The sequence below is a fragment of the Podarcis vaucheri genome (assembly GCF_965113315.1).
Source record: "Podarcis vaucheri genome assembly, chromosome: 2".
NCBI classification, from domain to species: domain Eukaryota; kingdom Metazoa; phylum Chordata; class Lepidosauria; order Squamata; family Lacertidae; genus Podarcis; species Podarcis vaucheri.
Window position 1 is genome coordinate 121,848,836 of NC_138760.1, and position 15,770 is coordinate 121,864,605.

General features: G+C 47.5%; 2 protein-coding genes across 3 annotated transcripts in view; both read left to right on the forward strand.

Annotated features, from left to right (window-relative positions):
* LOC309524920 (uncharacterized protein) overlaps positions 1 to 15,770 on the forward strand; it is a 200,066-nt gene that overhangs the window by 39,514 nt on the left and 144,782 nt on the right. The window lies entirely within an intron of this gene.
* LOC309524617 (uncharacterized protein) overlaps positions 1 to 15,770 on the forward strand; it is a 72,660-nt gene that overhangs the window by 26,844 nt on the left and 30,046 nt on the right. The gene's annotated exons all lie outside the window — the stretch shown is intronic.

Consider the following 15,770-nt stretch of genomic DNA (forward strand, 5'->3'; position numbering starts at 1 on the left):
TCACGCCCGATCAATAAATTGCACAGTTTCTCCCAGGAGGAGTGCTCGCCTTAAGGCCCGGAGAGGCGGGGCTCCTGGTGGCCAGGACCGCCCCTGGCCTTAGAGAAGATAAAGGGCAGTCAGCCCGGTCCCAGGTTGTGGGAGCAACGTCGTCATTGAAGAGCTGTTTCGGCCAGCATCCAGTCCTGTTCCTCCAGTCTTCCTGTTCCCCGCCCGACTTCCTGCTACTGATCTTCGAGTGTTCCTGTTCCCAGCCCGGCTTCCTGCTTCTGAACTTCGAGTGTTCCTGTCCCCGCCTGGCTCCCTGTTTCGGACCTCACCTCGCACTTTGTGGACTATCTCCAGGCTAGTGACCTCCCCCCCGGGACCAGCACATTAGGATTGGGCATATAAAGTCCAAGAGTGTCTGGTATTATAAGCAAATTGTGTAAACTTGCCAATCTTACAGACTGGGGTTGTTTGTGAGAGTGAGTGGGATAATAATTTTAGTGTCCCTTGGTTCTCCCGCACAGACATGAGACAACTCCAGTAGTAATTATCTCAAACTCATAAATCACTGTGGAGCTCAGTCTTCGGCCTGTTCATCCCAGCTTGCAGTTGCCGAGTCCTCCAGCAAAGAAGGCCCCACTTTCGCTTTCTTTTCCCCTCTTCTCGCAGATTCTCTCGAGCCTACGATTTTTTGGACAGGCTATTTTGGGGGCTCTGTGTCAGAGCTCAAACTGGAGATAACAGTCTGTGGCCACACCCCCCGCCGGCACCCCCTCTTCCTGCTTCTTGTTCTTTGCCCCTGCTGCAGCTTGGCTGCTCCTCCCCTGCTTCACCTTCCAACCGAATCACATCTCTTGCGTTCTCAGGCTCTGTCAGCGGAGGCACAAGAGGCTTGATATTCACGGAGCTGACACCCTGTAATTTTCTCCGTTCCTAAGCTTCCATGGAGATATTGTGGTACAACCTTGGTGCAAATTTCAAAATAAGTACACAAAGCCAACAAAGAGACTCAGAGGTTTATAGTGGCACCAGCTTTCTTGGTCAAGAGTCCACTTTGTCAGACTGCAGCCCACAAAAGCTTAGGCCATAATACATTTATCTGCCTTTAAGGGCTGCAAAGATGAATCAGCAGAAGCGTAGTTCATCTATGGAATCCACCCTACAGGAGACAGTGAGAGCCAGCAACATGGATAGCTTGAAGAAAAGGATAAGACTGACGTCTCTGCTCTGCCCTCACGGTCCTAGGCAATAATCCTTCTTGATACTAGTTTCTGGAAAGCACAGGAAGGCAGAGAAGACTCTTGTGCTCCAGTCCTGCTTGCCGGTTTCCCACAGGCATCTGGTTGGCCTCTGTGAGAAGAGGATGCTGGACTAGGTGGGCCTTTGCCTGATGCAGAAGGCTCTTCTTAGGTCCCAATATATTGCAATATTTCTACAGTGACATGTAGCACTTAAGTTTTACTTATTTCACAAGGGAAATACTGTTACTCGAGAATGAGATTATTTCCGCACCTGAAAAAGAAAAATACAGAGATGTGTCCAATAAGCTAATTCCACCATAGATCTATATTATAAAATGATGATGCTTTATTAAGTGTGAATGGAGTGCTCAGGTGTTGCTCTTGCCATTATCTCATCTGCTTTGCAAAAAATTGGAACCTAGAAAGGACAGTGGAGATTGGAGACGGTGTTAAAATGAGAGAAGGTGCAGATAGGGATTGACATGTGTTCAGTTCCTTTTTTGTCTTTCTTGAAAGTCTAACAGGATTCTCTTTCCTCCCAGACTCCCAAACAGGTGAGGAAGATGAAGGTCAGAATTCTATGGAGCCACCTGTCAATTCATTGGGAAGAACAAAAAAACTGAGGATACAACAACAAACTCACAAAGGAGAGAAACTATTTGAATGTATGAAGTGTGGAACGAGTTTTAGTCATAGTCAAGCACTTAGAATACATCAACGAACTCACACGAGTGAGAAACCATTTAAATGTATGGAATGTGGAAAGAGTTTCAGTGATAGTGGATGACTTTGAATACACCAACGAACTCACACGGGGGAGAAACCATTTAAATGTACTGTATGTGGAAAGAGCTACAGTCAATATGTAGCACTTAGAATACATCAACGAACTCACACAGGGGGAAAACCACAGATATTTTAATAAACTTTAATAAACCGCATAGGTGTTTTTTACCTTTCCTTCTATGCTTCCTTGCAATACTGATAAAATCAAACCGCCCCAATGCTTTCAGCCCCAGAAGAGAAGCTCCCCTTGGTGTCAGGGGAGGGGTCCAAGGGGGCATCTGGAGCCCTGCCATTCCTTCTGTCCCTGGCCCCTTCCCCTCCTCTCTCTGCCATCCCTGGGCCACTCTTGACTCCACAGCAGGAGATTGGATCTGTCTGTGATGGTGAGATGTCCTGGCCGGTTGAAGGACCACTTCCTGTTTTCTGCAGCTCCATCCTGCCTTCTCATGCAAGGTGGAGTCATGAAGCAGGCGAAGGCTGAGCTCACCTAAGGGTGGTGTGTGTGTGGGGGGGTGAGATTCTACTTAACCTTTCCCTGTCTGCTCCTTTTCTGGATCCAAATCCCCACACATTACTGACCAGGGCTGGCTATAGGCAGCATAGGACACCCATATTAGAACAATTCCGTCTGCCTAATTGTCTGTTTCTGGACACAATGTGTCCACAAGAAGAGGAAGATAGATTTGGAGTGCCGCATTTTCAAAAAAGATGGACACACGACAAATTCTTTGTGGAGCTGAAAGGCATGCCTGTGTGCCTCATTTGTGGTGAGGCCCTCTCCGTCCTGAAGAAGGCCCACCTGCAGAGGCACCACAGGACAAAAGCACATTCAGTCCGAGGAGTTCCAAGGGCAGCTGAGCCAGGAGAAGGTGAAGGCGCTGAAAACGGACCTGTTGGGTAACCTGTGGCCCCTCCAGATGATGTCAAATTGCAACTCACGTCTTCTTCAAATTGCAACTCACGTCTTCTTCAAATTGCAACTCACGTCCTCAAAATGGTTCAGTCTCCGCCACCTTTACTGCAGTCAACTGAAGGCAACCAACTGTGCCCTGGGCCCCCCGATCTTTCTCACTGCCAATGAAAACTAATAAATGAATAGGAAGAGAAGCTACCCATGTCACACTGACACAAACGCCTTTCATATGAACTTCGCAAAATAATGAAAGTGTACTACCCCTCCCCCCCACTCACTCTCCCCACCTCTCAATTCCCCAGCCTTACACTGTATACAACATTAAAGTCTGTCTGTGAATTTTTATGATATCCAAAGTAACAGAGTAGCTCATAGCTAGGAAACCAAATAGCTATTCTAGTTGATAGTTCCTTTTTACAGACTATACAGTGGCCAGACTCTTGCTATTCAAAAGAACTTTACTTTCATAATCATATACCGTATTTTTCGCTCTATAACACGCACCAGACCATAACACACGTAGTTTTTAGAGGAGGAAAACAAGAAAAAAATATTCTAAACAAAATAGTGGATATATGATTTTTGTGGTCCATGCTGTGGCCACAGACATGTGATCTGACAGTGAGTTTGGAGTAGCCCAATGCAAAAATCCTGAGGATCCATGTGGATCCATGCTTTGTAACCATGGAGGAGGGAAGGAAGGGGAACCATGGATCCTCTGCTCACGACTGCAGCAGATCCCCCCCGCCAGCCGCAGGCATTCGCTCCATAACACGCACAGACATTTCCCCTTACTTTCTAGGAGGAAAAAAGTGAGTGTTATGGTGCAAAAAATACGGTAATTGAGAAGAATAGAAGAGGAGTCTGTAACCTGAAGTGTATGTAACCCGAGGTACCACTGTACAATCTTCTGCTTATTCAAACACGCGTGCGTTCTCACTTGAATTCTCTTATAGTTTCTTATGAAACATTTTTCTTTCACATCAGCAGTATTGTCTCTATTCCTGCACAGGTTTCTGCTTGTTAACATTTAGTGGCCGCAAGGACCACATAACACCAGTCCTGAGAGATCTGCATTGGCTCCCAGTATGTTTCCGAGCCCAATTCAAAGTGTTAGTGCTGACCTTTAAAGCCTTAAATGGCCTCGGTCCTGCAGGGGCGCCGACTTATAAAAAATATTGGGGGAGCCCATGAATAATAAATAATGAATAATAAATGAAAGCTCATGAATAATAAATAAGCTCATGAATATGCAAATAAAGTGGCACCGCCTCCTCGTGAGCGAATAGGGGAGAGCGTGCTGTGCCTATTAATCAGCTCCGAAGGAAATTGGGTGGAGCTTTTGCTCGGGAGGGAGGGCAGGAGGCATGCAGCCCGACCCTGTGCATTTTGGGCTGGGGGAGGGGTGGCGATGGCGCTCTGCTGGAGGGGTGCCCGAGATTATTGGGGGGGCAGAGCCCCCCCAAACGAATTTTTGAGGGGGCTCGGGCCCCCTCAGGCCCCATGGAGTCGGCGCCTATGGGGTCCTGTATACCTGAAGGAGCATCTCCACCCCCATTGTTCAGCCTGGACACTGAGATCCAGCGCCAAGGGCCTTCTGGCAGTTCCCTCATTGTGAGAAGTGAGGTTACAGGGAACCAGACAGAGGGCCTTCTTGGTAGTGGCCCCCACCCTGTGAAACACCCTTCAGATGTGAAGGAAATAAGCAGCTATCCTATCTTTAAAAGACATCTGAAGGCAGCCCTGTTTAGGGAAGTTTTTAATATTTAATGCTGTACTGTTTTTAACACTTGATTGGGAACCGCCCAGAGTGGCTGGGGAAACTCAGCCAGATGGGTGGGGTATAAATAATAAATTATTATTATTATTATTATTATTATTATTATTATTATTATTATTATTATTTAGTGATCTGTTTCACTTCAGACAGATCACACTAACAAACTACAGTTACAGATAGGTAGCCGTGTTGGTCTGCCATAGTCAAAATAAAAAAAATTCCTTCCAGTAGCACCTTAAAGACCAACTAAGTTAGTTCTTGGTATGAGCTTTCGTGTGCATGCACACGAAAGCTCATACCAAGAACTAACTTAGTTGGTCTTTAAGGTGCTACTGGAAGGAATTTTTTTTATTTTAACAAACTACAGTTACAGTTGCTCCAAGATAATTCAGTGGGGCCTCTTCTCAGTTCATTGCCTTCTGGATCGGTGCCTTAATCCTTTGTAGATTCTGTATATCACAGAATAGCCATTGAGGTGTCCCCAGATGTTGTTGTCCAGTTCCCATCAGCTTCAGCCAACAGGGATGACAGTAAAGGATGATAGGAACACTAATCTGGACCTCACCACCTGGACTCTGCTGCCCTATATCCTTCCCATTGAAACAAATGTGAGAATAAATTTTGGACGCTATAGATTTATCCTGATCTGGTGCATGTAATGTCTTTTGTTTTGCAGCTGTGTGATTTGTGCTCATATTGTATTGTGGTGGCCATTGGCTATAAACAATAAAATTTATAGATACGGTAGATTGAACTGCAAAAATAAGTAATAAAATAATAAAAGGATTTTATTTTTTTGGTCCTCACTCCAAAATGGTGTGTGTGTGTCTCCTGGTGTTTTTGGTTATATGGGGGGTGGGGTGGGGAGTGGAGAAGTATAAGGCCAAAACCTCTCCCCTCCTCTGCTAAATGGATGCAGGAGACCAGAGGCAGCGAATGAAAAAGCAGGGAAAGAGAAACCCTCCAAGTGCCACTGTTTAGAATTAGAAAAGCCATCCTGGTTTCTGATTTGATCCCAGAATGTCACGATTTTCCTTAGGGTCTCCCTATTTTCATTGAAGAAATGTTGAAGGGAATGGAGTTATCCAACCCCCGGCCCTCTTAAGGCAATCCTGTATAGGAACGTTTTTTAATGTTTAATGTTTTATTATGTTTTTTATATATGTTGGAAACTGCCCAGAGTGGCTGGGGCAACGTATTAAGATTTGCGGTGTATAAATAGGAAAATTATATTTATGGAATGGGATGTTCCCATTTTCACCAGAGAAATGTTGGAGGGTTTGGAAAGGTCGGTTGCTGGAGCTAAGTGATTGCATGATCCCAACCAGCAGAGCTGGGAACTGGACTGCCTCCTCCAGCTACCCATTCGGGCTGCAGGCATAGCTGTCAACCTTCCCTTTTTTGCGGGAAATTCCCTTATTCCAGTGCCATTTCCCACTGCTATCCCAGATTGTCAGATATCCTGTAGACCAGGGGTCTGCAACCCGTGGCTCCGGAGCCGCATGTGGCTCTTTTACACCTTTGCCGCGGCTCCGGGGCGGATACTAGCGAGGGGAGGAGGCGCATTGTGCGCCCCGACACTCCCCACTGTGGTGGGCGCTGTACTGGCTGTGACATCGCATGGGGGCGGTGCGTGCGTTAGTCACGCACCGTCCCGACGTCACCTTCCCGCCCACCTGCCCGCTACATTGTAAGGGGCATGTACACTGGTCACTGTTTTGAAGGGGAGTGAAGAACACATACACACAAAAAGGTAACTTGTTAATTTAACGTTTATTTCTATGAGGAGGAGTAATTCTGAGGGGTCAAACAAAGAAATAATAAAAAAGTGACAAAAAAGTTATTTTTATAATGACGAGTTTTGCGGCTCCCAGTTGTTTTTTCTTCGGAAACAGGTCCAAGTGGCTCTTTTTGTCTTAAAGGTTGCAGACCCCTGCTGTAGACTGTACCCGGGAGAGGTGAGGCTGCTCATCTCTTATTTTCCAGTCTGCTGATCCCTTATTTTCAAATCTGAAACTTGACAGCTATGGCTGCAGGGTGGCATCGTCCCAGCTTTCTGAAAAGATTTAGTGATGAGGATTGCACATCAGATTGTGATTGATTGCACATCAGATCACAAGGAGACTTATTTGTCCAACATTCTGGATAGCATATAAGATGCCAGGTAGATTCCAATGATACAATAAATTTTGAAGGACAGCGCAAGGGGGCGCATCCAGCCTCGCAGCCTCCCAGGGCCCCACCCACAGCCAGCGAGCTCCGATGCCCAGAGAGGCAGGAAACGGGGCCAGCCAGGGGGACTCGAGAGCGGCTGCACCTTCCTGTCCCCCGCCGAGGAGAGCGGAGGAGCAGCGGCCCGTGGCCTGGCGAGTTTCCCCGGAGAGGAGCCGGATTCCTGTGCGGGGACGGAGCGAGGAGTCCGAGGTGCAGGAGGCGGGGGGGGGCAGGAGGGGGAGGAGAGCAGGTGCGCCTGGCAGGATCAGGCCCCGAGTGGAGTCAGAGGCTGCAGGGCGCCCCCCCCACCCGGGCAGGAAGGGGAAGGGGCGCAGCTGAGGGGCAGGGCATCTGCAGGAGGGCGCAGGGGCAAACATCTCTGGCTCAGGCTGGCACGGACCCTGCCGGAGACCCTGGGGAGCTGCTCCCTTCAGTCCTGGGCTCAAGGGGCAGAATGAGGGGTCCAAGGCAGCTGCTGCTTCGCGGTGGACGATGCATATAGTCGCTCACGGATCAGCGGCGTACCTGGGGCTTTTGCCGCCCCGCTCCCTGTCCCTCAGCAGGGAGCCCCGTCCTCTTCCACGGTCCTCCCCACGGGGGAGAGGGAAGGGGAGGCAGGGGGGGAATGGAAGAGCAGTGCAACAGGGAGGTGTCCCTCTCACCCTGCAGCCCCCCTGACACCCTTTGCAGATCACTACTACTGCCCCCCGTTCCTCTGCCAGTGCCAGTTCTGATCTGGAAATAAATGATCCCTCTGGCGGCTCTTTAAAAAGGATTTCTAAAGAACAATCAGAAGGGTGTTTTTTCCTAGAACTCATTGCTAATTCAGCAGGGTCTTCTTGTGCTCTTATTTCTCCTCCACCCCAGCACTAGGGTTGGAAGGTCTAAACATGCTGTTTGTGTTTGCAAGACTTGTATGTATGCTAGATATCATGTCTGGTGAGTGTGTGCAGCACGTCTGGCGTGTGTGCATGTGACTTTATGGTCTGCATCTCTTTTCTGTGTGTACATGCATGTGCATACATTGGCCACAAAGCTCACTGGAATGTGGCCTCCAGAATCAATGCAGCTTTAAGCCCATAAATGTTTTGTTCCTCCTGCTCTATAGGAAAGAACAATCAAATCTGAGACTATCAGGAGGAGAGAATTCCTGGATCTACAGAGTTAATGTTCTCAAGATCCTATGGACACAAACTGCAATGAGATTTCCCTTTAATTGCTTTGAGATTTTTTCCCTTAAAATATGAAGCAGTATAGAAATGAAATGAGTAATAATCTGAACATGAATAAAACCTTAAGTCTCTCTCACTTATTTACACGCAGACACAAGAGGCCAGCTTTGATAGCTTGGGGAAAGGTCAGATGCGTTCTCCAGGGAATAAATCTATCAGCTATTTTATTAGCTGTGACAGATCAACAGAACCTCCATGTGTAGGCACAGTGTACCTTGATTTGGGGCAGGCAAAAGAAGCCATTTCCTTGCTAAATGAATCGGATGGACATCATTGCCACAAGATGCGGTGATGGTGGTGGCGGCAAAGAGAGCTTTAGAAGGCAATCTGACCAATTCATGAAGGAGGGCGATAGGTTTATCAATGGCACCGGCAGAGGAAGGGGGGGGGCAGGAGTAGTAGCCTGCAAAGGGTGTCAGGAGGCTGCAGAGTGAGAGGGGCACCTCCCTGCTGCACTTTCCCCCCTGCCTCGCCTTCCCTCTCCGCTGGTGGGAGAACGTGAGCTTGTGCCTGTGCTGCCGCTCCCAGAACCCACTCATCGCCCTTGCAGCCCCCGTAGGGAGGCAGAAGCAGGCGAGAGGGAAGGACAGTCAGTGGGTTTTTAAAGTTGGTTTTAGTGATGTGAGGACTGGCAATAGAGGGGATGATCATCATGATATATTTTCTTTAAAAGATGAATTGTCCAAAAGCATGTTTCCAATAATAATAATAATTAATAATAGAATCATAGAGTTGGAATACACCACAAGGGCCATCGAGTCCAACCCCCTGCCAAGCAGGAAACACCATCAGAGCACTCCTGACATATGGTTGTCAAGCCTCTGCTTAAAGACCTCCAAAGAAGGAGACTCCACCACACTCCTTGGCAGTAAATTCCACTGTCGAACAGCTCTTACTGTCAGGAAGTTCTTCCTAATAAAAACAGTCAATGGGTTTTTGAAGTTGGTTTTTGTTTTTTAACCTTCCCTGGTGTTTTGCCTTGTGCAGCAGAGTGATGGAGGAACAGGGACCAAAGAGGAAAAGACTGGAGTCCAAAGGAAAGGAATCTGCTGCGGACCAACTTGCGACCATCAGGGATCTTCTGCCTTGGGCAGATTTATGTCAAATTAAGCAGGAGCCAGAGGAGGGGCAGCAGCACTGGGATGCCCAGTGGCAGGATTTCCTGAAGACGATGCAGCCCCCTCGTTCACGGTGGGAAACCCCACAGGCTCCCAGTCCTCCCCTCTCCGGAGATGGTGTCCTCCTGGCCTCCTTCAGGGGAGCTGCGGATGCCAGTCGGTGGCCCAGTGGGAGAGCAGGGGGGACAGACCAGACCCTGCCAGACCTGAGTGGGGAGGCACACGAGGAAGGAGGGGAGCAGATTTCCTCTGTGAAAGTGAAGGATGAGATCCTGGATGAGGAGGAGGAAGACGCCAACATGAGGTCGGAGATGGAGCGGCAGAGCTTCCGGCGGTTCTGCTACCAGGAGGCCGAGGGGCCCCGAGAGGCCTGGCTTCAGCTCCAGGAACTTTGCTCCCGGTGGCTGAAGCCAGAGAGGCGCACCAAGGAAGAGATGGTGGACCTGCTGGTCCTGGAGCAGTTCCTGACCATCCTGCCTGCGGAAATGCAGAGCTGGGTCAAGGGATGCAGGCCAGAGACCTGCGCCCAGGCGGCGGCCCTCGCTGAGGACTTCCTGCTGCAGCTGCAAGACACCGAGGGGCCTCCGGGAAAGGTAAGTGCCCTCCTCTCACCTGGGTCTCCAGCATCTCATGGTCACAGGTCCAGTGCCTCTAGACATGCATTTTCTCTCTCATAGAATCATAGAATCATAGAGTTGGAAGAGACCACAAGGGCCATCGAGTCCAACCCCCTGCCAAGCAGGAAACACCATCAGAGCACTCCTGACATATGGTTGTCAAGCCTCTGCTTAAAGACCTCCAAAGTAGGAGACTCCACCACACTCCTTGGCAGCAAATTCCACTGTCGAACAGCTCTTACTGTCAGGAAGTTCTTCCTAATGTTTAGGTGGAATCTTCTTTCTTGTAGTTTGGATCCATTGCTCCGTGTCTGCTTCTCTGGAGCAGCAGAAAACAACCTTTCTCCCTCCTCTATGTGACATCCTTTTATATATTTGAACATGGCTATCATATCACCCCTTAACCTCCTCTTCTCCAGGCTAAACATGCTCAGCTCCCTTAGCCGTTCCTCATAAGGCATCGTTTCCAGGCCTTTGACCATTTTGGTTGCCCTCCTCTGGACACGTTCCAGTTTGTCAGTGTCCTTCTTGAATTGTGGTGCCCAGAACTGGACACAGTACTCCAGGTGTGGTCTGACCAGAGCAGAATACAGTGGCACTATTACTTCCCTTGATCTAGATGCTATACTCCTATTGATGCAGCCCAGAATTGCATTGGCTTTTTTAGCTGCCACGTCACACTGTTGGCTCATGTCAAGTTTGTGGTCAACCAAGACTCCTAGATCCTTTTCACATGTACTGCTCTCAAGCCAGGTGTCACCCATCTTGTATTTGTGCCTCTCATTTTTTTTGCCCAAGTGCAATACTTTACATTTCTCCCTGTTAAAATTCATCTTGTTTGTTTTGGCCCAGTTCTCTAATCTGTCAAGGTCGTTTTGAAGTGTGATCCTGTCCTCTGGGGTGTTAGCCACCCCTCCCAGTTTGGTGTCATCTGCAAATTTGATCAGGATGCCCTTGAGTCCATCATCCAAGTCGTTGATAAAGATGTTGAATAAGACCGGGCCCAAGACAGAACCCTGAGGCACCCCACTAGTCACTCTTCTCCAGGATGAAGAAGAACCATTGATGAGCACCCTTTGGGTTCGGTCAGTCAGCCAGTTACAAATCCACTGAGTGGTAGCATAGTCAAGACCGCATTTTACCAGCTTCTTTACAAGAATATCATGGGGCACCTTGTCAAATGCCTTGCTGAAATCAAGGTAGGCTACATCCACTGCGTTCCCTTCATCCACTTTAAAATGGCTTGTTAGAGCAAACTTTACTATACATGGGAGGTTGCAATTATATCAGAGCAGGAGCTACGTCGAAAGAGTTTCCCCTCCACCAACCTCTGTTTTCCTCGTCTAAATTGCCTGCATTTCCAAAATGCTGTCTGCTCCTGTGGCGATCACACAGGGTCCCCGGACCTTTCACTGTCTATTGATCCCTGTGCCACCAATTTATTTCTCGCTGTCAGCACCCATGCCCTACCTGGGACAATACGGAGTCCAGTCAGGGTTAAATTGAAACATAAACTTCTGTTTATTTATTGCAGTTTAACAAGCGTATGGTTTCATAAACGGTATCGGTCAATTACATTCATGGGGTGCCTATCCAGACCCATAACTTTCGCTACCTGCTCTCACTCACGAAACCACCTCTCAGATATTTACTTGTCTTCCTAGCTCCTAACTGTTCCTGACTCAGCTTATTCCACTTCACTAACTCAACCTCCCCACAGCTTCCATTCCAACTCACTCCCACTCCAACCAACCACCCAACTCCCAGCAAACTCCTCAAAGAACTCCCCCTTTGCCCCTCCCTGAGCTCTTTTTCTAGTCCCACTGACTCCACCCCCCTGGGTCCTGACTTGGCAACCTGTTTAACTATTTCACCTCCAGCACTCTGCTGTGGTAAAAATCTTGGCACGTCTTGCAGCCTCAGCACTGCCATGTGTAGTGTAAATAGAATAACACTGGCCTATCTTGCCAGATTTATTATGATAATGGCCAGGTTCAGATGACTGAATCACAACCTGAAAAGCTGGGTTACAAATAGGAACAGTTTTTGATGCATTGCTGCAGCAAAGTTACGATAAAACCTAAGTTGATCCAAGTTTAAAACAAAAAACTCTAGCCACCACCCCAGTCTCCTGTATGGAGTGCGGTAAGAGCTTCAGTCAAAGTGGAACACTTAGAATACATCAACGAACTCATACAGGGGAGAAACCATTTGAATGTGTGGATTGTGGAAAGATCTTCAGTAAAAATGGACACCTTAGAATACATCAACGAACTCATACGGGGGAGAAACCATTTAAACGTGTGGATTGTGGAAAGAGCTTCAGTAAAAATGAACACCTTAGAAGACATCAGCTAACACACACACAATGAAAACTATGTGTTTTTTGAATGTGGAAAGGGCTTCAGAGGGAGTGGAGACCTTAATATTCATTAACAAATTCACACTAGGGAAACAATATAAATGTATGAGGTTTTCCACTCAGGGTTCACTACTTACATCAAGAAATTCCTAAAGGGGGAAATCAGTTGTAAATGCATGGAATGATGTTTTAGTGTTTGTACTTAAATTTTTATACACATATATATGTATTAAAGTAATGAAGGTCACATACACTAAATGTACAAATTAAGTGGCAACTTTTTGCTAGATAAACAGGGAGAGAGAGTGAATCTGCAGTGCTCAAGGTGTGTGTTGAATCTGTTGAGTTTTCAGGTCCACCTTTCACTGCCAAAATGATGGGCTGCCCTTGTGTTGTAGATCAGCATTCCAGGCGCTCATTACTTGAACTTTGCATAATCTATTGAAGACCTTTTTACTGATAGCATTTTCCAGCTGAATGAAAAGGTCTCTGTGTTAAATGTTCATTTGGGATTGCTTTTAAAACTCATCTCCTTAGGTCAGCAACCTAAGGCCCACGGGCTGGTTCCCGCCAAATGGGTTCTGGATCCGGCCCACAGAAGGTCCAGAAATCGCCTCATGGTTCTGATTCATATAGTTTGGGCTGCACCATTTTTCTCTCTTTTTCTCTTCCTGACGGCGGCACCTCCTCTCTCTCTTATGGCTTCTCCCCACCCTGCGGAGGAAGGGGACTAGCCTTTGATTGGTGCCAGCAGCATTGTTTCCCTCTGATAGGTTGCAGAGTTCTTTCGTCCTCCCTCCCTCCTCCTAGACCCGAGAGGAAAGGGCCTGGGCTTTGTTTGTGCCAGCATGGTTCCTCGACGGCCACCATTGAAGGCAGGCCCTCCCCTGGCTCGCTGCTCCTGCTCCTGCCGCTGCAGTGAGTGATTCCGTTATGAGACACCCTCCCAGGGTTCTGGGGTGTATGAAGCCTTGTTTCCCAGTTTTTAACTCCGCTACTGAAAGCGTCTCCCCCTCCAGGACAGGAGAGAACACGCGTCCTGCAGAAGGAACCGCTCGCTGCATTCGGTAGCGGAGTTATAAACAGGGAAACAAGGCTTCGCACACCCCGAACCCTGGGAGGGTGTCTCAGAACGGAACAGATATGCTGCGGTGCAATACTGTTTGTTTTCATTCTTGGGGGCCATGATGTTTGGCAACCCTCTCTTTTTCAAGAGCTAACTTCAGGGCTATGAGAGGCTAAGGAAAAGCCTTTTGTTTGTTTTTAATTAAAAAAAAACAACTTTAAAATGTGCCATATGTTTGTGGGGGCTCCATCCATTGCTGCTGTTGCTGAGGGGTTCTCTGGATCTCAGCCCAAAATGTCTGCCTTGATGGTAGCAGGATGGGAGAAGTCAAGTGCCCAGAATCAAAAAGGAAAGTAATTCCTGCATCTTTCTTGAAGGAAATGGGTATTTCTGAAACCTCAGACAGAGTTCATGTTGACAGCATTGAAGCTGTTGCTCATTAACCAATTAATGTCATATTTATTACTGCTGATGAAAAGAGTCTACCCTTCAAAGAAACAAGCGGCATTTCATACAATATAATGATGTCCTAAACAAACAATCAGACCCAGAAACTCCAGCAGGTGCAGAATGCCATGGCGAGGCTCCTTACGGGGTCCTTGCCATGGGATCACATGTATCAATACAATACAATAATCTTTATTGTCATTGTCCCATACAGAACAACCAAATTGAAAAAATCTACACCAGACATTCCAAAACCAACAAACCTGCTATGCCAGCCTGGACCTTTGTTGGCAAGGTGATGTCTCTGCTTTTAGGATGCCATGTAGGTTTGTTCTTGCTTTTCTCCCAAGAAGCAGGCGTCTTTTAATTTCGTGACTGCTGTCACCATCTGCAGTGATTATGGATCCCAAGAAAGTAAAATCTCTCACTGCCTCCATTTCTTCCCCTTCTATTTGCCAGGAGGTGATGGGACCAGTGGCCATCATCTTCGTTTTTTTGATGTTGAGCTTCAGACCATATTTTGCACTCTCCTCTTTCACCCTCATTAAGAGGTTCTTTAATTCCTCCTCACTTTTTGCCATCAAGGTTGTGTCATCTGCATATCTGAGGTTGTTGATATTTCTTCTGGCAATCTTAATTCCAGTTTGGGATTCATCCAGCCCAGCCTTTCACATGATGAATTCTTCATATAAGTTAAATAAGCAGGGAGACAATATACAGCCTTGTTATACCCCTTTCCCAATTTTGAACCAATCAGTTGTTGCATATCCAGTTCTAACTGTAACTTCTTGTCACACATAGAGATTTCTCAGGAGACAGATGAGGGGATCAGGCACTCCCATTTCTTTAAGAACTTGCCATAGTTTGCTGTGGTCGACACAGTCAAAGGCTTTATGGTCTGCATCTCTTTTCTGCGTGCGCATGCATGTGCATACATTGGCCACAAAGCTCACTGGAATGTGGCCTCCAGAATCAATGCAGCTTTAAGCCCATAAATGTTTCGTTCCTCTTGCTCTATAGTTTCAACTATACGGAACTTTGTTGGCATGGCGATGTCTCTGCTTTTTAGGATGCTGACTACGTTTGTCATTGCTTTTCTTATTAGTGAGAAGTGTTGTAGGAGTTTTTAGGTTTTTTAGCTGTATATTTTAAAAACAAGGCTCTCATGAGATGTTTCATTCTATTGTTATTCTGACATTGCATTGTTATAGCATTGCACAGGAGCACGTTTGCACAGTTTAAAACAGGTTTAAAACAGTGATTTTTAATATGAGAAAAGAATAAAAATTTATTATAAAGGGTTTCTTTAGAAGAAGAACAAGCATTATTTTTTTTAATAACAGAGAAATGAGGCCCAATTCTTAGTGCTCATCCCGGGTTAAGGTTTAGCAGCCACACCCTCACAATAAGCTATGAGAGGATTTTGTTAGCAAGTGTCAAGGTGAATTCCTACCTTGTATTCCTGGGCTGCCTCTTCCTTGAGAGCTGCAGTTACCAGATACAAATCTAATAGCAGGGCTCCCAGGCACTACAAGGCAACCTGATATACAAGCCTCCTCCTCCCCCAGCCCAACTCTGAGCTTTTGGTTTCCCTTTAGACACTCATCTGTGGTCGCCTGGAGCATTTGAGGAAAAAGAGAGAGAACACTGTGGCATATTGTCAGGGAACTGACATCGGAGCCAGGAGTGGAGGCAAGGCTCCCAAGCGATGCCAGAGATAGGCCCAGCAGGGAGAGAGGGGACTCATCGGCTGGGGAAGGAAATCAGCGTGACACCAGGGAGAAAGGGGGGGCAGATGGGGGCATCGGAGAGGGTGCTCCAGGACTCCTTGCCGGAGACCAGCGGGGAGAGCACGGGTCCTCCGCTGCCCACACCCACCCTGCGCAGAAGACTTCCGCGCAGGGAGAGTAGGCGGAGACTTGGCGTCAAAGAACTTTTATGCTGGAAGAGGTTCAGGAAACGCCCACTGACGGATTCTGCTAGTGACTGAAACAGCCACGAAGTGA